The sequence below is a fragment of the Eptesicus fuscus genome, chromosome 10 (assembly GCF_027574615.1).
Source record: "Eptesicus fuscus isolate TK198812 chromosome 10, DD_ASM_mEF_20220401, whole genome shotgun sequence".
Classification (NCBI taxonomy): domain Eukaryota; kingdom Metazoa; phylum Chordata; class Mammalia; order Chiroptera; family Vespertilionidae; genus Eptesicus; species Eptesicus fuscus.
In genome coordinates, this window is record NC_072482.1 from 87775583 (window position 1) to 87800129 (window position 24547).

The following is a 24547-nucleotide window of genomic DNA, read 5'->3' on the forward strand; positions in this document are numbered from 1 at the left end:
CTAAGCAATATGGGGTCAAAATAAGTACCAGGGTAGTTCTGACATTGGCCTCTTTGAAGGTGGGTTCAATTTTTCTCTCTTCAATCCCAAAACTACCATGGGAGGTGTCACCAGAGAGAAAAGGCAATGAAAGAAAACCCAAACCCACCAAATTGTTACTCCTAGCACTGTGCTTTGCCAGTGAACTGTACTCTGGGGTTAAACTACTTCTTTTAAACCATATCCCTTCATATACATCATTATGAGTTACACATCATCAGTTAAGCTACAAAATGATTCCTAAAGCAAAGTTGGGAGGGTTGCATACTGATTAGCCTGCATTAAATAATAAAATAAATTATATATAGTAGTATACATATATTAGAGGCCCGGTGCACGAAATTTGTGCACAGTGTGTGTGTGTGTGTGTGTGTGTGTGTGTGTGTGTGTGTGTGTCCCTCAGCCTGGCCTGCACCCTCTTGCAATCCAGGAACCCTGGGGGGATGTCCGACTGCCAGTTTAGACCCGATCCTGTGGGAGGATCGGGCCTAAACTGGCAGTCAGACATCCCTCTCACAATCTGGGACCCCTGGATCCTAACTGCTTGCCTGTCTGCCTGATTGCCCCTAACCACTCACCTGCCTGACTGATTGCCCCTAACCAACCACCTCTGCCTTGGCCCCCGCCACTGCGGCTTTGTCTGGAAGGTCGTTTGACTGTCCGGTCTAATGAGCATATTATGCTTTTATTTTATATATATATATTTGAGCTTTTGCCAGCTGACATTTTCAAGGGTAAAGGGTATACCAGTTTGTCAAAAACATTGCTTTTATATGATTGTTGTATCAGGCATCTATTGCCACAATAATGCTATATAACAAACAATCACAAAAGCTCACTATTGGTCAGCCAGGCACTTCTGGTCTTGAGTGGAGGGCTCATTCATCTGTTTGTCATCAGTTGGGAACTAGTTGGTCTTGGACAACTTGTTTCCCCTCTGCAAGGTCTTTCATCTTCAGAAGACTAACCAAGTGTTGTTCTTTTAGCAGTAGCAGGATATAGAGAGAGCAGAAGGGTAGCAGGCCATTTAAGGCCTAAGCTGGGAACCAGCACACTGTTGCTTCTTCTGCATTCTTTGGCTAAAGCAAGCCACAAGTCAAGCCCAGGTTCAAAGGTGGGGAAAGAGACTCTACTTCTTAATGTCACATAGCAAAGAATCTCTATGTATCAAAGGCTAAGTGACCGTCTGCCCGTCCATCTATCCGACCAACTGACGGACTGACTTGACTGACCGGCCGGTACATATGATGCGTACTGTCAATTTAAAAATAAATGTTGACTTGCGCATGCGCGATACATATTAAAATATTTTGTATTTTAATTTTGTAATACTATATTACATATACTATTTTGGCATGTAATTTTTTTGCAGTAATGTAATTACCGCATGGATGTTTCTTCTAATTAATTTCCTGTCAATGTGCATGAATCTGTCCACTGGGCCATTAGTATATACGTAGTAGGATTGGTGGGAACTGGCACCAAATTTACAATCAACCTGTTCTGGTTACTATTGCTATGTAACACATTTCCTAAAACTTAAGTGACATAAAATAATAACTTACTTTGTTCATGATTTTGTGGTTTAGGCATTTGGGAAGGTCTTAGATTGGGAGTTCTCATTTGAGGGTCTATTGAAGATTCAGTGGGGCATCTGAGTGGCTCCCCACAAGGCTAGCAGTTGATGCTGTGCATGGCTTCTCCAACATATAAGTGGTAATGCTTCTTACATGATGATGGCTACCCACAGAATGAGTGTCCCAAGCGAACCAGGCAGAACCTGAATGTCCTTGAATAACATAGCCTGGGGAAGTCACATGTCTTTACTTCTAGTGCCTTCTATTGGTAACAACAAGCCACTAATGTCAGCTCAAATTCAAGGCGAGGTGGAATAGATCCCCCATCTTGATGCAAGAGGTGTCAGAGAATTTGCAGATATGTTTAAAAATCTCTACAAATCTACCACACTTATTCATGGAGAGAAATCAGTTCCCTCATTCTGTGATGTTAAGTCACAGTGCTATTATTTTTTCTTCTTTAATGCTCATCATTCCTGCTCTAATAGTGCACTTACAATTTACCTACTCAGATTTTTTCTTATTTTGTACATTTCTGTTTATTATAAAGTACCTCAGGAAATGATTAAGGATAGCTGTTTATTTCATTCCAAATTCCCAATGATCTTTGAGAAAATGCATATGCATATACTTTCTACATAATTTAATTATTGTATATATTGTGCTTTAGCTTCTTTCAAGTTATTTTACATACATAAAATGCTTCTAATTTTTATTTTAATTACCGAGGAGTTCATCAAGTTAATTGGCTTAGCAGTTTCCCAGTTTGTGTATCTTCATTATAACTCGATAGCACCATGCATTGGATATCTATTGCAATGTAGCAAATTACCCCAAAAGTTAGCAACTTAAAACAATAACCACTTATTATTGCATGCAGTTTCTGTGGGTCAGGAATTCAGCAGTGGCTTAGCTCCTTATTAAGCCAAGTTGTTACCAGGGGCTGCTGTCTCATCTGATGGCTGCACTGGGGCCGGAGGATCTGCTTCTACCTTCACTTTATGTGGCAGCTGTCAGGAGGCTTGGTTTATGGCCACATAGATTTCTTCATAGGGCTGCCTATGACATGCCAGCAGACTTTTCCAGGTGAGGAATGAAAAGGAGAGAGAGAGAGAGAAAGTACGCAAACCAGAATGAAAGTTGTGTTGTTTTTTCTTAAAAAAATAACATAATCTTGAAAGTGATATACCTTTGCTTCTGTCATATTCTATTAACCACACAGACCAACCTGGTACAGTTGGGAGGGGACTACACATGGGTGTGAATGCCAGAAGATGGGGATCACTGGTGGGGTCATCATGGCGCCTGGATACTACACATTGCTATTGCTATAAACACCTTTTCACAAATTGCTTTTTATTGATGAATGGGAAGAAGACACGTACTCAGAGCAAATCCCCCAAAAGAATTATCAGACTATAGCTAACAATAATTCAATGGCATTCTTTTAAAAAATTGTCTTCTTATAATTTTTTTTTTACATTGTAAGATATTCTTGCATTTTTATGTAATTTTTTGTATGGTTAATGAGTATATAAAATGCTTCAGAACACTGTACAAAGTATGTCCTTGCTGGTGGACTTCCAGACAGTGGGCTCAGTCGGCAATGGTTTGGGAGAAGGAGAAATAGGAGTGAGGGAGACTGCTGGGTCCCATCATCTCCCAGAACCTTTGCGTTTTTTTTTCAATTTAGTGCCTGGTTCCCATAAATTAGGCCCCTGCCCCTAAGCTAATATAAACCACTGCCATTAATAGTTCCTTTAATGGAAGAAATTTTAATTGGCAAGAAACTTGACCATTACAAAATGTCCTTCAGCATTTACACTCAGTTAGGGTGGTGCTATCTTTACCACTTGGGAGGTGGCACAAAGGCAGTGTGCTCCTGACCAGTGCACTGAAAGGGCTGTTCTGTGGCAGGTGATTTTTAAGGCCCGTATTACAATCTGTGAACTAATTTAATATGTTATAAATGAACACTCAGACGTTCTGTGAGTTCACCCTCCCCTCGGCCATGTATGCGAGATAAAATATAACGGATTCATTTTCATGTCTGTAAAAATCTTTTCAGGCTCTCTTTCCAGAAATACATCTGGACTCATTTACATGATGCACTTTCAATCATTTCAAAATTTAATAAATTTTATAGCACCTTCCGTGTTGTGGGCGCTCAATAAATTGCCATTACCAAGTTAAATGATGGGGTAATAAGGACAGGACTCTGGTCGTTTCTACTAATGACAAGGTTTGCATTTATAATGAAGTCCTGGCCACCGAGGGCAGGAGGCGCACCTGTGAGAGGGGTGTGTGAGGAAGGGCTGTCTTTTAAAGCTTGCCATAAGGATTATGCTTCGCAAATAAAACCAAACTGTGCGTGGGTGGTCCTCTCTCTGCCCCCTTCTGCTTTTAAAGACTTAGAAGAGCTGCCAAAGTACCTATAGAAGGTGTTTGATTTAAAAGGTTTAAAAGGAAACACTCCAGTTTGCCTTCTTGTAGGGGCATGTGAGGAGGCAGAGTTTGCAGCTGCCTGGAGGGATAAAGAAAAACCCTGAGTATTTAACAGCATTTTGAGAGAAAAAATCATGCCAAGAGGGCCTTTGCCAGAGAAATTCTTACAGATTTATGACTTCTGGTGCCTGAACTCCATCTGTGACACCAGGGTTACAATTCTGTGAGCTCCTCTCCCTGCAGCGGGTCCCGTCAGCTTCTGGCTGCAATACAGGCCTGGTGTAGTTTGCTGCAGTTGTGTGTAGACCCCAGAGGAACAAGATGATTATTTGCAGATTTCCAGGATCTCTGCTTGATTCTTACTTTCCCTTTCTTACCAGGAAACTCTTCAGTAGATACAGCACAGCAGGATCTGAATCACAGTATGTTCTTTCAATGCCCACATGTGTCAGGAATAAACTATGCCACGCCATTAAGGATGGCTTTATATATTAGAATGCATGTGTATGAGTGAATGATAAAATGTGTGTTAATAGTTTATAATAATAAGATGGAAAGCAACATTACTCTCCATCAAAGACACTGATAAAATTATGGTATATCTACACTGTGGAATACTATGCAGCTATAAACAGCATGTCCTAATAAGGCATAACTTCTTATACTTGTCAAGTGTATAAAGAAGAGTATATACTTGTTTGCTTGAATAGTACAAGGAATAATGTTCATTGTATAGCCTTCTGTGACTTTTGAATCTTGAACTAAGTAGATAAAATGAAAAAAATATTGAAAGAAAACACTGTTAGAACAAAGCTAGGTAGAAGTGAGACTGGGATGAAAGTGAACCCCAAGAGTGCAGAGACCTTCTTCGCCCCCCCCCCCCACTTTTACCATTATATTCTTAGTGCATAGTGTCTGGCACATGGTCAATCTTCAATAAATATTTGTCAACTTAAAAAATACCATGTGGGAGATCACCCTTCCTTGTTATTTTAAAGAATATATCACATTCTGAAAAACCAAGGCAATCCAAAATGAAAATTGTATTGGTCAGAAAAAAAAATAAACAAAAAGTAGAATTCAGGATGAAAAGTTGTCTTGGTCAAGCTGGCTGGTGTGGCTCAGTGGTTGAGTATTGACCCATGAACCAGGAGGTCACAGTACAATTCCAGGTCAGGACACATGCCCGGGTTGCTGGCTCAGTCCCCAGTAGGTGGCATGCATGAGGCAGCTGATCAATGATCCTCTCTCCCTTCCTCTCTCTGAAGTTAATAAAAAAAAAAAGTTGTTTTGGTCAGGAGAAAGTGATTTGGGATTTGAAAACATTTTTTTTTATCAGTGTTTCTGAAGTTTTCCTATTCTGTGTAAAGCCCTGTTTTCAGATTTAAGATTGATTATGGGAACTGAACGTATAGAATGAGAGCATTTATTGCTAACTGGGCACTCCTAGACTTTGTTGTTAAAGAGAGGTTGAGTTTTTAACCTCTTTCCACTGTACTCTAATTCCCACTTTCCTCCCCATCTCCCTGTTTGGGATGTTTCATTGCTCAAGAGCAGCAGACGTGATGGGCCTCCCACCAGAGTAAGTTCTTTCAGGAGGCTTGACTATGACCTACTAGGTGCCATGATTCTGCAATGCAGGGGACTATTGGGTGCCTTGGGATAGCCTAGCCCGGATGTAAATGGAGTGATTGAATTTGCATACTGTGTTTTCACCCAGATTTGTACCCTTGAGTTAAAATTCAGTTAAAATCAGGAGATGCCAAGAAAAGTAAACCAATGATTTGTAATGCACCATACTCCCCCAACTGTGAATTCTGACCAACTAGTCATCCTGTGGGGAGAATTAATGACAGTTGATATTGACAGGATGTTTCAGGTAAAATATGACTGTGACACCCAGGTAGACAAGTGGATTGTGCAAATAGGGGACCCTTGCACCCACTTGAGGAGTGTTTCTCAGTCTCCGGTAGAAGAAAATGAAATCTCAATTGAGCATGTGTTACTGAAAGAAGAGATAGGACAAAAGGAAATGTCCCTCGTGACCCCTGGTGGGGGCTTTTGTACTAAGTCTAACATGTAAAGGGAGTAAATAGAGTTCTAATGCAGCTGTCGGTGTATGCTGTGTAGCTGGTTTTAGCTGAAGTAAGTTTTCTGAGATAGAAAACCAAAACAAACAATAGTGATGCTATCAAGTACATGAGCACGGATGTAGGAAGAATGGGTGGTAAAGTATTATGCAATTAAGGTTTACAACAGGAATTTACATACAGGAAAACCAGAGCTGAGATTAAATGACTATTATATAGGAGAAGCAGAGAATAGGATATGAAACATTGATTGCCTTTTTGTTGAAGTAAATTAAAAAAACAAAACAGCTCAACTGTGGGATCATAAATGGTCCTTGTTTTGACAGTGAATGTTTCTTTCGGGTTTAAGGATGGAAATAGAGTTTTCCTCCAAACTATTACCCCCAGCAGATTCAGAATTATATATTTTGTTTTACCGTGAAGTCGTGGCTGGTTCTATTGGAGTTCACTGCTTGTAAACATGCAGATTCACAGGCCCTGCTGCTGGGGATCCTGGTTCAGGAAGTTGGAATTGGAGCCCAGGAATATGGATGATCTTCAAACGGGCTAGGAGATGGGGATGCAGGTGATGTATGGACTACTGTTTTCAGAAAACCTGTTCCAGGGTTTCTGTTTTTTGGTTTGTTTTTTCTCTTTGCATTTTAAAGGCTAAGTTTTACTAGACAACAAGCCAAGAAATGTTAAGGCTGAGGTCAGCAAGCTACACCCCACTGGCCAAATCTAGGCCTTCTTCCTGTTTTTGCAAAACCAAAAAAAAAAAAAAAAAAAAAAAAAAAAGTTATCTCATTGGCACACAGCCATGCCCATTTGTTGACAAATTGTCTGTGGCTGCTTTCCTGCGACAGCAACAGGGGTGAGTAGTTGGGACAGAGACCGTATGGTCTACTAAATCTAAAATATTTACTGTCTGACCCTTTACAGAAAAAGTTGGCCAATTGCCATGTTCAAGGATGAACATGTACCTAGTATGTTACATTTATTAAGAACAAATAAGACCTTCACTAAAAGACTTAAGGCAGCCATGAGTCTGTTTACATTAGCCACAAAATGAAAATGACCCGGATTGGAGTAAATTTAAAATAGAAGATGAAAGTAAAGTGGCATAGGTCTTGAAGGAGAAGGTATGTCTCAGGCCGCTGAAATTAATGGTCCATTTCATTTACCAAAGTGTGACTTGCGGTGAGGGACACACCTGGCCCCTTGCTGGGTTTGGTGTGTACACAAGACTTGTTCTAATCCTACTTTTCATTGGAAGCAGACAGGTGCATTAACCTAGAAACGGGGGTAATGCACAGGCTTCATTTTTCCATTGAGAGAGAACGCCGTCCCTAATTCAGTTGGTGGGAGATGAATTTCTTGGCTTTGATAATTAAGCTGGCAAAGCAAATTTGGTTCCAACATTTTAATGAGAGAGTGTGGGTGGCCAACAAATTGCAGGTTCAGACATAAATGTTTCAAACGTGGGTGGCTGGCTTTTAACCCGAGGGCAAATTCTGTGATTGTAACGAGGTTTTAGGCTGGTAGCCAAGTTCACAGAGTATTTGCCAAATATTAAGAAAAATGTGAACTTCACTAAGCAATATTATATTATATGAGGACAAGATGATGTTATTCATTGAGTGTGGTTGGAATGATAAATTAACATTATTTGAGTCCATTCACATTATATCTTTGTGAACATTCATACGTGTATATATGTGCTTGCACTGCCTACACAGGGGATTGTCTTGAAGGAGAGAGAGAGAAGGAGAAGGGAAAGAAGTGGATTTTTACCTCTTTTCTATTTGCTAGTGCCTAACTATTACGGTATTCAGACCTATAAAGTAGTTTATGTCCAGCCCTGCTTTTCTATCTGGGGGGGTAATCAAAATCTGGGATCTTATGTAATGTAAGACCACTGTTTGGAGGAAAAATGGGTTCTGAACAAGAAATGAAGCATTCATTGAAATTTTACTTCTTTAGGGAGGCTACATTTGAAGCGGAACCATGCTGGGTTCTGGGAGTGAGCCTCATGTCAGAAAGATAGAGCAGATTTGCAAAAGAAAGGAATAGATTTCAATTTGGGTTGCTTTTCAGCCTGAAAAATAGTCCGAATTCAATCTCTGACCCTGTTAGCAGAGATAATAATGAAATGCAAAGCAAGTATGGTCTGAATGTTAAAAGAGAGTGCAAAAAATACCACTGTGGGTTCTTGATTTACTCTCTCTCCCGTTACTCAGCAGAACAAAATATGATTTGACATAATGATCACTGTGTAGTTACCCTGGGGTCAGAAAACTAAACCCTGCTACCTCATACTTCTTACATTTGCAAAAGTAATCAAGACTGTGACTTGGATTGGGCTGGAAAAATCTATTGACTTAGAGATGAAAGATTAGGAATCTCTTACATTACTTTCTCTTATTTACCTACAGGCTTTGTGTGTTTTCTGATAGAATGGTATCCCCAGATGGATAATAATGCATTTTATGCTCTTAAAGAAATTAAAAGTTGGAATTGGATCTTTTGCGTATTGTTTTTAAAAGTCAATATGGTGTGGGTGTTAAAGAGAATTATTTTGTATTTGTATTAGTAGTAACTTATGTTCATGAATAATGAGCATGATCATCAAGACGAGAAACAGTCTCTCCTTCCATTGCATTAAATGTAATGTAGTCTCCCTGGACCCTTTTTATAAATGCAAAAGGAAAAATAGCATCTTCTCTTGAAAGTTTTTCTGATTAAGAATAGCCTTATTATTCACTCCTCCTTCCATGAAACTGCATCTTTCCCCCAACTATTCTGGGTTTTATTGCCCTTCAGTTTTGTGTGTTTTATATGTACTACTTTTTATTTCTGGAATATCCTTTAGGCCCATTCATGCCTTCTGATGGCTTCCATCTCTAAGTACCAGCTTAGTCTTAGGTGTTTCATATCATATGGACATGCTCACTTATCCCTCTAGATAGGGAGCCTCCAATTCAGGTCTGGTTCTTTTGTGTATTTCCAGTGTGTGGCACCTCTGGGAGCACCATCTGAAAACATTGAAATATAAAATCTCTAATCATTTTTCTTTAAAAAACACACAATTATTTAGAAATTAATTTCAAACTTACAAAAAAGTTGCAAGAGTTAAAAAAAACAAAAAACAACCTCCCATATACCTTTCATTCTGGTTTTCCCCAAATTAACAGTTAACCGCACCTGCTTTTCTTTCCCCACCTCTCTGCCAAATTTGTATACCTCTCACTCTTTCTCTCTCTATATGTGTATATGTATATACACATATACATATATCTTCTCTCTACGTCATTTAATTTTTCAAACTATTTGTGAGTTGGTTGAAGATATAATGTCCCACTTCCCTCTAAAACTTTAATACATATTTTCTAAAAAATAAGAAATTCTCTTTTACATACCACAGAACAACTATCAAAATCTGGATATTAACATAGATATAATTCTATTAGCTAATGCTCAAATCCCATTCAAATTTTGTCAGTTTTCCCAATAATTTCCTTTATAGGTCCAAGATCTGGTCCAGAATCATGAATTACAGTTAGTTGTCATGTCTCTTTAGTCTCTTTCTAGAGCAATTTTTTTTCTTTAAGTCCAAGTCAATAACTTTGTAGAATGTTCCTTAATCTAAGGTTGTCTGATGTTTCCTCACGGTTAGATTTAGGTTTTGCTTTTGGGGATTAAGAATAAATATTAGCCCTGTCAGTGTGGCTCAGAGGTCAGAGGTTGAGCCTTGACCTATGAACTAGGAGGTCACGGTTTGATTCCTGGTCAGGGCACATGCCCGGGTTGTGGGCTCAATCCCTAGTAGGAGTTATGTAGGAGGCAACTGATCGAGGTTTCTCTCTTATCATTGATGTTTCTATCTCTCTCTTTCTCTCCCTTCATCTCTGAAATAAAAAAAATATATATTTTAAAAAAGAATAAATATTAGAGGAGTGATGGCAAGTCCTCCGTGCACTCTGTTAGGATACATGATGCTGACTTGTCTCATCACTGATGATGTTAACTTTTATCACTTTGACAAAATGCCATCCGCCAAATTTCTACATGTATGTTTGAGGAACAAGTAGTATGTGCTTATTAACTAATAAGTAGTTAATATTTTATGAGAAAACATTGAAAACTATGTAAATATTCTGTTGCTCATCAGACTCTCATTCACTTATTTTAGCATTTATTGATGCTTCTTGACAGAATCATTTATTACCAAATTTATTCAGTTATTACCAAATGGTTGTCAAATTGTGATTTTCTACATTCTCATTCTTTCTACTTTTATTGCTTGGCACTCTACTACTGTAAGATAGAATTTTCTCTTTTTCAAATGTTATTTATTTACTTAAATATAGATTCATGGAGTCTTATTTGAGTTATTTGATTTGACTCTATTACTATTATTATTTATTTTGATGCTCAAAGTTTCCCAGATTTGGCCAGTGGGGCTCCATCTAGCTGGCTTCGATGTCCTTTTCATATGCCTCCATCTTTATAGGCATACAGGGCGGGGCAAAAGTAGGCTTATAGTTGTGAATACGTGAAACACAGAGTTGATTCTTATATTATTATTTATTAATTATTGTATTTTCCCATATGAACAACCACAACCTACTTTTGTCCCACCTTGGATTGTGGGACAATAAAGTGAGTCACATAATTTTTTTGGTTTCCCAGTATGTATAAAAGTTATGTTTACAATATACTGTAGTCTATTAAGTGTACGATAGCATTATGTCTGAAAAAACAATGCACAAAACTTAATTAAAATGTACTTTACTGCTACAAAAATGCTAACCACCATCTGAGACTCCAGCAACTTGTAATCTTTTTGCTGGTGGAGGGTCTTACCTTCAACCTGTATAAAGAATGCAGCATCTGCAAAGCACAATAAAATGAGGTACAATAAAATGAGGTGTCTCTGTATTTGAGCACTTTTTAAAAAACTTTATGGTCCCAAAAGGTGTTCTAGACTCATCTTGCACTTTCCCTGCCCTGGAGTCAACCATTCCTTCTACGACATCTGTTTCTCTTTTGCGAGAATAGTATTTAAAAACAAAGATCTGGGTGCTGTGTATGTATGTTGCTACCTGAGGGCCATTGCTTGTAGGCCCTCTCAATGAACAGAGCTAGAAAGTATGTGATTGTGTACACACACACACACACACACACACACACACACACCCCCCTATACTGATTTCTGTATGTCTTTATATTAAAAATCTCATGCTTACATTGATATGCCAATCCCAATATAACACCCTGAGTTTATTCTAGTCAAATGAATAATGCCCTTTCCATATTTATAACTCCCTCTCTGCCTAAGAAGAAACTGACCTCAATTATCTTCAACATATTCCCTTATTTGCTCAACTGTGAGCACCCAATCCTCACACCTGTGGGCTACCTCCTTGCCTCTGGCCCCACTGACCTTGTTCTCACATAAAAAAGTAGTAATCTTTAACTGGAAAGATTCATGAGACAGAAATGAGAGAGAGAGAATATAGTATTTTTTTTCCAACTGTAAAACTAAGTCTGATGTACAACCTCAAGGCAGGTTTTTGACATAAAGAGCCTAAAGTAACCATGCACCATGAAACACTTCTGTAGGGAAATATGAATAATTTACCATTTCTTAAGTGATATAAACAAAACCGATTTCTCTTCCTTTGGGAGGGTGTATGTAATCTAAAAGGTAAAAAATAAACAAATAAGCCTAAAACATTATTTTTGCATTGAATGTAAAAATCAGACTGGAAGAACTTGCAAAAGCAAACTATATATTATGGATAGTGAGAAAAAATTTTTTTGTAAAGAGCAAATAAGATTTTAATTGCTTTTATTAACATGCTAATGAAATAAATTGGCCATGACAAAGAGCTGATTCAGTGTGTTCATTCATGGCCCTTACATGACTGGTGGGTATTTGTAATTGTGTGTGGTGAGGGTGGGAGTGTGTATCTGCACATGTGTGCACACGCTGAGTGGAAGTGAGTTTCCCCACATCTGTGTACATTGCCAGAGAGGTATAGACAGTTTCCTTTAGTTTTAGAAGACAGTGTTGTGAGGGAGCTTTCTTTTAGTTAAAAAATGAGAAATATCACACGTATGTTGATTTTTAGAGTTTTCTTGCAAAACTGCATGCTTTTTCAGACTGTCTGAAAGTTTATGACAAAATCTAAAATAATGAATTAGAACATTTAAAAAATCTAAATGAAGCAAACTGTAAAAGGAAGCTTATCATTGATAATATAAAAATTACCCTTGGGAAAAAAAGTAGCCTATAAATTAATCTGCAGCCTTTTGCTCTAAGAAGACCTTTTATATCTCCAGCTAACATCAGGTATTCTTGAAAGCCATAGCAATCTGATTGCCTACAGAGAACAGTTGCTCTCCTGTGTTTTAAGCTGCAGAGGAACTGTGCGCTTTTGTAATAAACATAATTTAGATGAGGATTATATTTTCTTCCTTAATTTATTAGCTCCTTGTGTTGCCTTATCCTGTTACTCACATTTCCTTTTCATCATTCAGTTGATAGCATGGAAGAAGAAATGTGATATTAGGCTTGGTAGCAGTGTACATTAATTTGGAAGGGTGGGAAATAAAATCTTTCTTTTTCATTAGAAAGGTTAGCCTGTGTGTTTAGAGTTTCAGTTAACAGTGCTCTCTGGTGGACCCTCTCCTCTGTATTGTAGACTGGGATGAGATTCTACAGTTTACAGAATTTTAAAGTCAGAATAGAGTTATATCACCAAGATGGTAGATTAGGAGACCTCAGCCTGCAACCCCCAAGAAAAACCAACAATTACACAGCTACCCACAAACACAAAATGCTCTGGGAGGGCTCTGTAGTCCACTTAAGAAACTTCAGCAATGCAGTGGAACAACAACAAATCCCACCACTATCACCACCATCGCCACCACCACCACCACCACCCCCCCCCCCACCACCAAAAAACACCTTTAAAAAGGGAATGAAGAACAGCTTCATTTTTCCTGCATCATCCCATCCTCTAAGCTGGCATTGCTCAGCTCCAAAAGCGAAGCCCCAGCCAGAGAGAGTTTCCTCACTGGGAAAGAGAGAATGGAATAAGCAACCAGCATCTCTAGCCTTTCGGGGCACCATATGAAGACCACCTTCAGTTTCGCTCTAGCAGCCCTTACAGCCTCTGTGGACCATCCGCAGTGTTCACCAAGGACTCTGCAGTTGTAGTTGCTGTGGAGACCAGTGGCCTGAGGTGACAAGTCACCTTGCCCCTCTGGACCTGAAGCTACCACATACCCCCACACTTGGCGTCCTACATCACTGGACTCAGTGTCACAGCATACTCCAGTATGCTCTCAGCTACCCATGAAGGTCTTTTCTTACCAAAGCCACTCCATAAAGTCTGGAAGAGGTGACCGCTTCTTCAAATGCACAGACACCTATACGAGACTATAGGGGTCATGAAGAATTAGGGAAGCATGACTCCACCAAAGGGATACAGTAAACCTCCAGCAACTGACCTAAACAAATGGAGATACAGAAATGTCATGACAAAAAAATTAGAAGGAAGTGTTAAAAATAGCTATAATAATATGTTAACGGATACACAATAAAACAAGATGTAAATTGTGACATCAAATACTTAAAATAGGAGGAGGGTGAGCAAAATGGTGGAGTTTTTCTATATGATAAAAGGGAAGCTGTTATCAGATTAAAATAGACTATTATATCTATGTTTGAAATAAGCTTCAGAGTAAGCACAAAATAAAAATATACAGTAGACATGCACAAGATAAAGAGAAGGGAATCAAAATATGCCACTATGAAAAATCATCAGTTCAAAAAGGAAGACAGCAAGAGAGGAAGAAAGGAACTATAATACAGTCAAAAACAATGGACACAATGGTAATTGTAAGCCTTTATGTATCAATAATTACTTTAAATGTAAATGGATTAAGTTCTCCAATCAAAAGGCATAGGGAAGCTGAATGAATTAAAAAACAAGAATCAACCGTATGTTTCCTAGAAGAGAAACACATAGACTAAAAATGAAGGGATGGAAAAAGATATTCCAGGAAAATGTAAACTAAAAGGATCAGGGGTAGCTATATGTGTATCAGACAAAATAGATTCAGAATGATTTAAAGGAAAAAAAACCCCGGCAAATACATCTTTAAGTGATGATATAGCATATGTTTCATGTTTTTACTCTTCTAGGTAGATTTATAATCTTTCACTATTTGCCTGAAAGCAATTTTACTTGCACTTACAAATGATCAAAAAAGGAATTCATGTTAGGTTTAAAGAGAGGATTTGGAAGTCTGAGGATGTTTTTGACGTACACAAGGAGATAACAGAAAAAAGCTGAAATAGAGGAGGAAATCAGAGTGAAGGACCAGTAATGCCAGGGAAATGTGAAGATGCACTTAATGTTCTGAGGATTTTTCCACTGCAACTTAACTCTTTGGCTTGCTTATTAGGAGCATCTGAGCTCATTTAACCTCATGAATTCCAGACCATATTTCTGGAACTATAAGGTCTGGTTATGTTGATGCAGTGCACTCATGTGATCTGGATAAGTTAGGTTTGGGGCCTAAATCTCAAGAATGTGTTGGATAAATCTGGCTGTTATCTAGCTCTGAAAAGATGAGTTTGGCCAAGTTTGGTGCCCCAGCTACTAGGTGATAGAGCAGATACAGTAAGAAGCAATTCCTTGGCCTCTTGCTTGACCAATTCAGGGCCAACATCCCTGCTTCAGGGGTGGAGAACGTCTATCCCATTAGCCGTAGAAGTCCTGCGAAGTCATTTGGTCTGGCTCTGCCAAGGCATTAGGGGTGAGTTAATTAAATGTTTGACCAAATGTAGAAGGCTAATTTTTAAGTTGATAATTTTGTATCGCCTGTGAATGATGTGATAAATATCAAAATGGCCCTTGGTGGAAAAATGGTTCCCTGTCCCTGCTCTACTTGATCAGCACCAGTATTATTTGAAGGTTTATATTGTGCATTACAAGCTACTGGCCACGAAAGGAGAACTTCAGAGATCTACTTTTGCACACTCTACTGGATGGATGGGGTGGGGACCATTTTGAAACGTCTAATCAGCATCACCAATAGGGGCCATGGGCTACTTATCCTCCTCATTTATTTTCACTACGTGGATCAAACTTGATGATGATAGATAGTATTTTCTTAGCAACAGTATCTGGTCAGTAGAGTTGCCCAAGTTACCTGAGTCATTGCATTGTGCAGAGGTACAGCATCTTTTTCTAGACAGCTGGATAACTGGGAGACTGAAAGTAGAAGAGATGTGAGTTGGCAGGTAGGTCTGACTAACATGTCCTGTAATGGCCAGCCAGTACATTCTGCTACCCTAATTGGAACCTGAAATTATTTTGTTGGGCGGGCTCTCTTGAAATTGCTTATTTGGCTTTAATCATGGCAAATATGGAACCACATGCCCCTTTGTATGAGCACATTAATTAAGCAATGGGTGCCTACTTAATTACACATAAAGTTGAAATTTGATACAAAACATTTTTTAAACCTAGGACTTGAGCCATTTAGGTACTTAAGGCATAAGATGATACCTTGGCATGGCTGCAAATGCTTTATAATCTATTTTCTTTACTTTCCTGAGTCTCAAGCACCCACTTGGCCTCATAAACCCTCTTAAATTATCCCAAGAAAGGGTTCTGCTGGTGTATTATGGAACTTTCTTTCTATTGACCTGCTAGTATCCAAATGTACTAGACACTTAAGCTGGCAAGACATTGGCATAGCATTACCAGGAGCTCAGCGGGAGCTGACTCAGACAGCTGTTATGCCCAATGGAGGCATTCTCAGCCTATGAGATGCAGAGTATAGTGACCACTTCTCTATGTTTTCTTCTTGAAAAGAATATTTGGTAGAATAAAGTGGAATTGAGCAAGAGAGAAAAAGCAGGGAAGGGCTGGCTCAGTGTGGATTTTCATAAGGGGGATCTAGCTCCTTCCTCTGGTTGTGAGAAGTAGACTTGTAGAAGACGTGTTGTATGGATAGAGTTGGGAAGTGGGTGGATGGAGCTCTTAAGAGACACAGAACTGCCAAGTTGTACTGAGAGATATCATTAAGGGAGAGTGAGTCAATATTGAGATATGAGAAACAGAGACAAGAACATAGATTTGACTGTGGCTAGATAAATGAGTTCTGTTTTCATCCATCATGGTTTTTTAAGGAACCACCTACAGTAGATTGTAGTGGTGTTTGCTTCTCTGTGGGTATCAGAAAGGATGTGTGCTTTTCATATAATATTCTACAGCTTTACTCTCCTTTGAGCATGATTCCTCCTAGATAGCTAAACTTCATGAGCCACTTCAATTCTCTGTGAAATCATTGGCCATGATCCTACCTTTCAACTGTATGTACCTGTATTAGTTTTCTATGCTGCTGTAACAAATTACCACAAGCTTCATTTCTTAAAATGCCAGTTTGTTACCTTACAATTCTGGAGGTCAGCAGTCCAATGAGGGTCTCGCTGGGCTCAAATTAATAGGTGAGCAGTCCTGTATTCCTTTCCTTCTCACAGTGTCCCTCTGACCTTGCTTTGATCATTACATCTCCTCTGATTTCTTCCACCCCTCTCTCTGTGATTGCATTAAGTCCACCTAAATAACCCAGGATAATCTCTCCATCACAAAGTCCTCCTTTAAATCACATTTGCAAAGTCCCTTTTGCAATGTAAAGTAACATAGTCACAGGTTCTGGGGATTAGGGCATGGACATTATTGAGGGACATTATTCTCTCTACCAGTAAATGCCAGTAAATAAGGGCATTGTTGATAATGACTAAAATGCAGATGAGCTTGTTTTGCAGCGTGAGCAATTTGTATCTAGGACACACTTTGAGGTTGGCTCGCAAACGGACTGTTGGACATCCCAACTATTATTAAAATAGGTTCAATGATTTAATTCTACTTATAGAGTGGAACAAGATTCAGAATAAAAAGAATTACTAAGATTTGTTCTTTTATTTTGAGAGAGGAGTCTGTGGCATCCTATTAAAAAAAAGTCTAAACTTCAAATGAGATGACTTCAGCAAGAATATTTGTCGTGATCATGGTTGCCTCAATTTAAAAATTATTATAGTTTGTAAAAAATGTAATTATGACGTGGAAAGTTTACTCTGTAATCATTAAAAACAATAACCTGGATACGATATTATGAGGAACATATGTGGTTTTCTAAACATAGGATATGAAATTTTTTTTAAGCATATACATTTAAAAGTATTTTTGTGTGTTTATGCTCTTTTTTTGAAATGATTAGATAAGGAGAGTAGGAAATTCTCTCTGTAACAATCCATTTTTATTTGTTATTTTTCCGGGGAAGCTTTTTCACAGAGAATTTCAATTGTTTCCAAGTATCTAAGAAAGAGTTTGGGACAACCACTTTCTGGATTTTGGTCTTCTGTGAATCTTACAAGGTTTTGACTTCTGATAAATTACCTATTTGTTTAACTTAGGGATGACAGGTTATTGATCCCCAATACTTTGTTAGGCCTTTTTTTTTTTTTTTTAAAGGAAGAAAACTGCAATTGTGCTGTTCAGAAATTTGATTCTTATTTTAGCACCAGATTTGATGTCAAGAATCATATATAGAAAGAGCTCAGAAAGTAAAGTCAAAGCTAATAATGTCATTACATTATTATGATAAGATTGTGGTGCTAGAAATAGAATATTTCAGGAATTCACTTAGATAATTTTGTGCTCTCTAGAGTTAAAGATTCCATTTCTTAAGAGGGGCAGGATCATGTGATATGAAGAGCACAGACTCTGGACCTAGACTGCCTGGGTCAAAATCCATGGCTTTGCCACTTACTAGATACTAGTATATGTGCTAGGGCAGGTCATTCTACTGCACTTAGCTTAATTTTTCTCACCTGTAAAATGGAGGAGAAAACCAAACAAATTTACATACATAAAGCACTTGGATAAATGGCTGATCCATAGTAAATAAATAGAAGTGTTTGTTATGATGATTATTGTAGCTATTATTATTAAGCATTAGGACAAAGTATTCTTTAAGTAATCATTAATAAGCATCTACTAATTTGTAGCTGCTTTTGAAGGCTTAACAAATCATTAAATTAACCAACCGGATTGGCAATAGAAACAACTTAATGTTGCAATAACACTTCATAACTAGTAATACATTGCGGTTAGCTTTTTATTAGTCCTCCATTTGAATAAGTCAACTAAAAACAGATTTGCCTCTTTCTTAAAAATTAGAAAGCAGATGCTATTTATTTTGGAGGGAATAAGCAGAAATTACCCCAAATATTCTCATCTACCAGAGGCATGCCACCTGTTCCTTGAAATAAAAGGTAGAAAATCCATTTAAGACCTATATCCCTGATCAAGCTGAGGGTTCCCAGGGACAAAGTGGATATTTCAAGTGAAGCCCTGGTGTTCTTTTTAGTTGTTAAGTGTAACACTGAACATGTTTAACAGCAGCAGTGGAAATAGATCCCATCGTACTAGTAGGCCTTTATATGTACACGCAACCTCCGCTCCCAGGAACGCACGATGCTAGTTCTGCCTTCACAACCCAGCCATGTGAATGAACTGTGCTCTAAGGACAGTCTGTGTGCCTGACTTTCCAACCTGGAAAAGGCAGGTATTACCAGCCAGGCATCGGAGTGAAGCTGGAGGGCACGTGGGATAACGGTATACCGTGTGAAAGTCCAGGTACACTAAATGTGCCCTGTTCTGTTCAATCTGCTTCCGAAGTCCAGCTCGAATCTGTCCTGCTCTCTCTGTCTCCCCTGCTCCTTTTTAATCCACCATTTCTTTGCTGGGCTCTGCACCAACTTTCCCCTCATCATCACTGGGTTCTCCTTATCTTCACTCGTTTTTTATGAATTCAAAAACATTTAAGACTTTTTCTTACTCTTCTTTCTAATAGTGACTCCTGGCTTCAGTTCCCCAAATGAAACCATTTTACCACACCCATCATTATGTATTTCTCTACTCAACTTCGGTGTGACCTTCGGAACATTATTTTGGAAGTTTTATTTTGGAAGCTGTTATTTTTAGTAATTTCATAGCTGTGACCTATGCTGGAATTAGCAGCATGGATAGAGATGTGCACACCACCCCAAACCATGTAAAAAGCACTGGGCACTAAACTGAAAATATGTATGAGGGACGATTGCACAACAGCTCCAAGTCCTAAAGCATTTGCCCGGGAGCAGGTTCTTTAAGAGGTGAGTGCAAAACAGGAAGACTTGAGATTTATGATCTTGAAAGTAACTGGAGGAACCAAGACCTCTCTTAAAAAATTCCCTTCATGATGCGACTTCCTGAATTGTTCAGGGGCTGACATGAGGAGGTGCTATGTAGAATTAATTCAATGTAAACTGGACAGAACTATCAATCTCCTTTGACCAGTTTGTTTTTAAAAACAGTATTTTCCATTATCCTTTCATGTTTACAATGATCGTATAACTAGTTTAGAGCACAAAAGAGGTATGGCAATTAATATGGGAAGTGATATACCCAACACAGGTTCAATCCAGTTCCAGCCCTGCAAAGATGACTGAGCAGCAGCCCCAGGGGCTTGCCAGGTATTTCAAGTTTATTGAGCACCCATCACAATGTGTTGGATGATGCAATGCATTGAAAATGTGACTGCTGAATAGTGTGGTGAAGGCTGTGGGGGGAAGAGGGGAATGGATGGACGTGGGCAAAGGGGAAGGGGCATGGGGGACATTTGCAATAGTGTCAACATCAAAAATGATTAATAATTAAAAAAAGAAAATGTGATTGTTGGTCTTGATCATAGAACTGTAGACTAGGAGTGCTAGATGAGAAGTTCAAGGTTTTCTAGTCCAGTGGTTTTCAGGCTTTTAGATGAGAAACTAGTAAGAACATTGTTTGAGGATGGTCAAGTAAGAACATACACACAAATCTGACTGAAGATATTGTGTTAAGTGAAATAAGCCAGATACCAAGGACAAATATTATATGATTCCACTTAGATGAGGAACCTAGCATAGTTAAATTCATAGAGACAGAAAGTAGAATTGTGGCTGCCAAGGGGCTGGGAGAGGGGAGAATGGGGAGTTAATGTTTAGTGGATCTGGAGCTCAGTTTGTGATGATGAAAAGCTCTGGAGATGGATGGTGGTGATGGTTGTACAACAGTGTGAATGAACTTAATGCCACTGACCTGTACATTTAAAAATGGTAAATTTTATGTTATATATATTTGACCACAACAAAAAAATCTACCATCTACTTTCATCACTGTTGCATAAAAAGAGGAAATTTTCACATAAAGAAAAGGAAGAAAGAAAAAGAGAAAGAATGAAAGAAACAACAAAAGAAAGGAAGGAGCATAATAATGATCTCAGATTAAAAAATATTCCTTGAAAATTATCATATGTAACTTTATGAACCCCCCCTCTCCCCCAACTCATTGTCCTTTGTTTTCCCCTTTTGTCACAGAATGGATCAGCACTGACTAGTTCACAACCACAAACCTGCATTCAGAAACTACAGTGCAATTCTCTCATTTTGCAGATAAAGAATTTAGGTGCAGAGGGAGGAAGTGTCTTATGCAAATACCACGGGGTGCATTTGTGACTCGGATAGTTATTTCATGACTCACAGAAGAGGAGTTTTTGTACTGCTGTATCCATTATTATAGGAAATTTGCTTTATAGTTTTAGTGTTGTTTAATTAAGGCTGCATTTCTGCTGGTTTCATTTATTCTGTGTGCCAGACATGAATATTTTCTATTTTCATGTATCAGACATTTATATAGTGCTTATTAGGAGCAAGGCATTGTTCCAAGTGCCTTATAAACAAATAATAACTCAACTTTACAATAATGGTAAGAGATAGGTACAATTATTATCCCCATTTCAGAAATAAGGAAACCGAGGCCTAGATTGCGTGGAAGCCAAGTTTTGATATATGTCATAGTCAGTTTAGGAAGCTGTAATAAAATACCATAGACTGGGTGGCTTAATCAACAGACATTTATTTCTCACTAGAGGCCCTATGCACGAAATTCATGCATGGGGCTTGGCCCTCACAGCCCTGTCTTCGTTCGGAAGGTTGTCCGGAAGGACCTCCGGTCTAATTAGCATATTATGCTTTTATTATTATAGATAGTTCTGGAGGCTGGGAAATCCAAGATCAAGGCCCCATCAGATTGAGTTCCTGGTGAGGGCCCACTTCCTGGCTTATAGACAGCAGTCACTTGCTGTGCCCTCACATGGCCTTTCCTTGGTGTGTGCCTGGAGAAAGCAAGATATCTTTCTCTTCTTAAAAGGGCACTAATCCCATCGTGAGGGTCCCACCCTGACAGAATCTAATCCCAATTACTTCCCAAAGGCTCCACTTCCTTATACTATCACATTGGGGGTTAGGATTTCAACATATGGAATTTCGGGGGGACAGAAACATTTAGTCCACACAAGAATGTGCATATTAATTTTCTTTAGCTCTTAAAAACACCATAAACTGAACATGTTGCTTATGGATGTAATTTTACATATCATACTAGTAATATGAAGTCTTTAGGATCCTAGTATAGTGCAAGTTTAATTTAAAGGTATAGTTGAAAGAGACCTAAACACTAATCCTACAGAGTGAAAGGACAGCATACAGCAAGCATATCCCCAGGTCTGCACTGCCCAGTTATGATAACATGGTGGTAGACAAGTGAACTGAGAGTGTCAAGATGATTGCATGTTGAGTTGGTAATAACCTTGATGGTGATTTAATTGTTCTGAGGAACATTTTTCAGGAGGGAATAGTCAAAGTAATATTGTATAGGAAAGTGAATCAGAAAATGCAAATTCTTTCTGAGGCACATTTTTCAGGAGGAAAAAGTCAAAGTAATCTTGTCCAGGAAAATGAATCAGAAAATGTAAATTCAATTGCATCAGCACAACCCTCTATTTTATTAGATTTGGGATACCTAGTGGAGAAATATAGTCAATTTATATGTGGACCCTTGTTAGATGAGTTTTATTTGGTATTTAGGCAAGGATTCAAAACTTCTGAACTATTTGTATTCCGTGATTTTTTTTTTCAACTTGCTTCTAATAACCAGCAAGCAATGCCAAGTCAGTATTGTATTTCTGTCTTTTCTTTGTCATAACTGTCAGAACAAATAGTCAGTGGAAAAGAATGAGAAAAAGCTTTTACTTGAGACTTTAATAAGAAGAAAAGAAGCTCTGGGCACTTGCTTATCCAATACCATTTAATGGAATCATTCCTGACCTTCTTGTCTTCCCCAGAAAAAGCACCAGACTATTGGAGACCTTCTCACATGGATTTCCTTAGCTCTGTGAAGGCAGTATTGCTGGTTTGTAACGAAATCATCCTTTGCAATGATAGGAAAACATCACAAACATGTTTTTAAACATGTGGAGCCTATAGAAATGAAAAAAAGAGACAACCTTGATTTTATGAAACGAGAACCAAAAGGCTCCCAGTAGAAAAAGTGTGAGTCCAAGATTCAAAGGGTACCTTGTGGTCAAGGAAATTTAGGTGGAGGACAAGTAGGCTATAGATGTTCTAAGCTTGCTGGAAAGATCGTCACCTTTCCAGCCAGCCGCCCACCTATAAACTTCACAGAGTTGTCCACTGTACAGATCTCCGCTCAGAGAAGTGGAGTGATTGAAATTCAACATGTACAGATCCGAATGTTTCTTATAAAAAACATACCTTTAAAGCCAGCCGTTTCATCGAAAAGGTTAAAGGAAAAAAACAGTCTTTCAGATCTAGGCACAGTCTTAAGGGCCTGCATAAATCTTGACTGTTTAAGAGTGGAGTCTTTTTCTTATCAATATGAACATTTTGTGAAATGGCTGATTCTGAGAGAAGCAGTTGCCATATCGACCTTTTCCCCATCTTGTTTTTCATTCAGAAATTGATGCTGTTATTGGAACAAGATGGGTAAGAGTCTGTCTCACACATGTAATTTTTTCCACCTATTGTCTCCATGGTTTTGCATTGTTTAGCAGCTTTTAAAAAGGTCTCAAAAGAACAGCACTGATACAGGGGAGAAGAAAATCACAACTGTTATGGGATTAATTTAATCTAACCTTAAATACACTAAAACAGAAAAAATATCCGATGTCAAAATAATTTTATTTCTTTGACCACCTTTAAAAAAAAACCCCTAAAATAGTTTATTACCGGTTAGTCACTTCTTGCAGGAAAAGCCTTACTAGTAGGTAACCTTTGGATTTCACAGGTAAAAGTAAACCATTTTGAGAAAATATTCTCTTTGGTGAAACAACATTATTTCCAATAAGCAAGGCAGTCATTCATTTAGTCCTTCCTTTATTAACTAGTTATCGAGGGCATCCTATGAACTTAGGGGCTGTACTATATGCAGGGATACTTAAAAACAAGAATTCTTATATCATGGAATTCACTCCTTAAAGATAAATTCCATCGGAAATTTTCGACTAGAAAATGACCATTAACATGACCTATCAAAGTGTAACCCGCAAAATATACAAATGAACAATCAGTCTTTAAGGTAGCATCGAATTGCTAACAATTTGAAATTCCATCTCAGGAAGCTCAGAGACATTTTGTCGAATGAAAGAGGAATACAAAATGTTTTGTCATCTCTGTGCAACACAGAGAATGTGGTCAATGGCTCTTCCCGCTGGGAGAAAGTAAGGACTTAGTAGGCTTTCTCAGAGAGAGCCAGTCCTAAGCAAGTCTCTGGTCCCTGGTCAGCTCTCGTCACGGCTTGTTAAGATTTAACCGATTTATTAATGAAGTGAGCTTGTCATGAAGGGCCCAAGTGCCATCCTTTTCTGAGTCTCCAGTCTGTCATTTGCCATGGTGCAAAATGGGCACCTTGTGTGCACTGAGCGAGCCAGCTCCCTGGCACCCATGGAGTATTGGCCAGCCTGCTTGCTTAGTTGGGGGCCTTTAGGGTTTTCCAAGACAACGCCTGGTTGATTCATTTCTGAATCTTAAGTATTGACATTGGTGTAAAAATGTGGGAGTGTGTAGGGCAGGAAGTTCAGAGCAATCAGCTTTGCTCGGAAAATATTTTTCTTTTTCAATTTCGTGGCTATTTTTAAAAAGGCATGTTGGAAACTACATTTAGTTTAAAGATGAGTGTGTGTTTTCCCTTTCATGATGCCACACAATCACTTTCAGTAAAGACGAGAAGAAACCACCCCTTTTGTTGTCTAGCCAATAAGTCACTAAAAGGGGCAGTGCGGATTTACAGGTCTGCGTTGTGGGGACTGAGAGCAGGACTTGGGGAAGTTTCACTTTTTTCTTTCATGTGAATGATCGCAGTGGGTGATGGACAAGGAGAAGCACGCCCCAGCACACATGGGGAGGGGCAGCTGCTTGACAGCCCTCTCAGTTAATCCCTGCAGTTACAT

General features: G+C 38.6%; 1 protein-coding gene across 2 annotated transcripts in view; it reads left to right on the forward strand.

The window, feature by feature from the left end:
* UST (uronyl 2-sulfotransferase) overlaps positions 1-24547 on the forward strand; it is a 262562-nt gene that overhangs the window by 49129 nt on the left and 188886 nt on the right. The gene's annotated exons all lie outside the window — the stretch shown is intronic.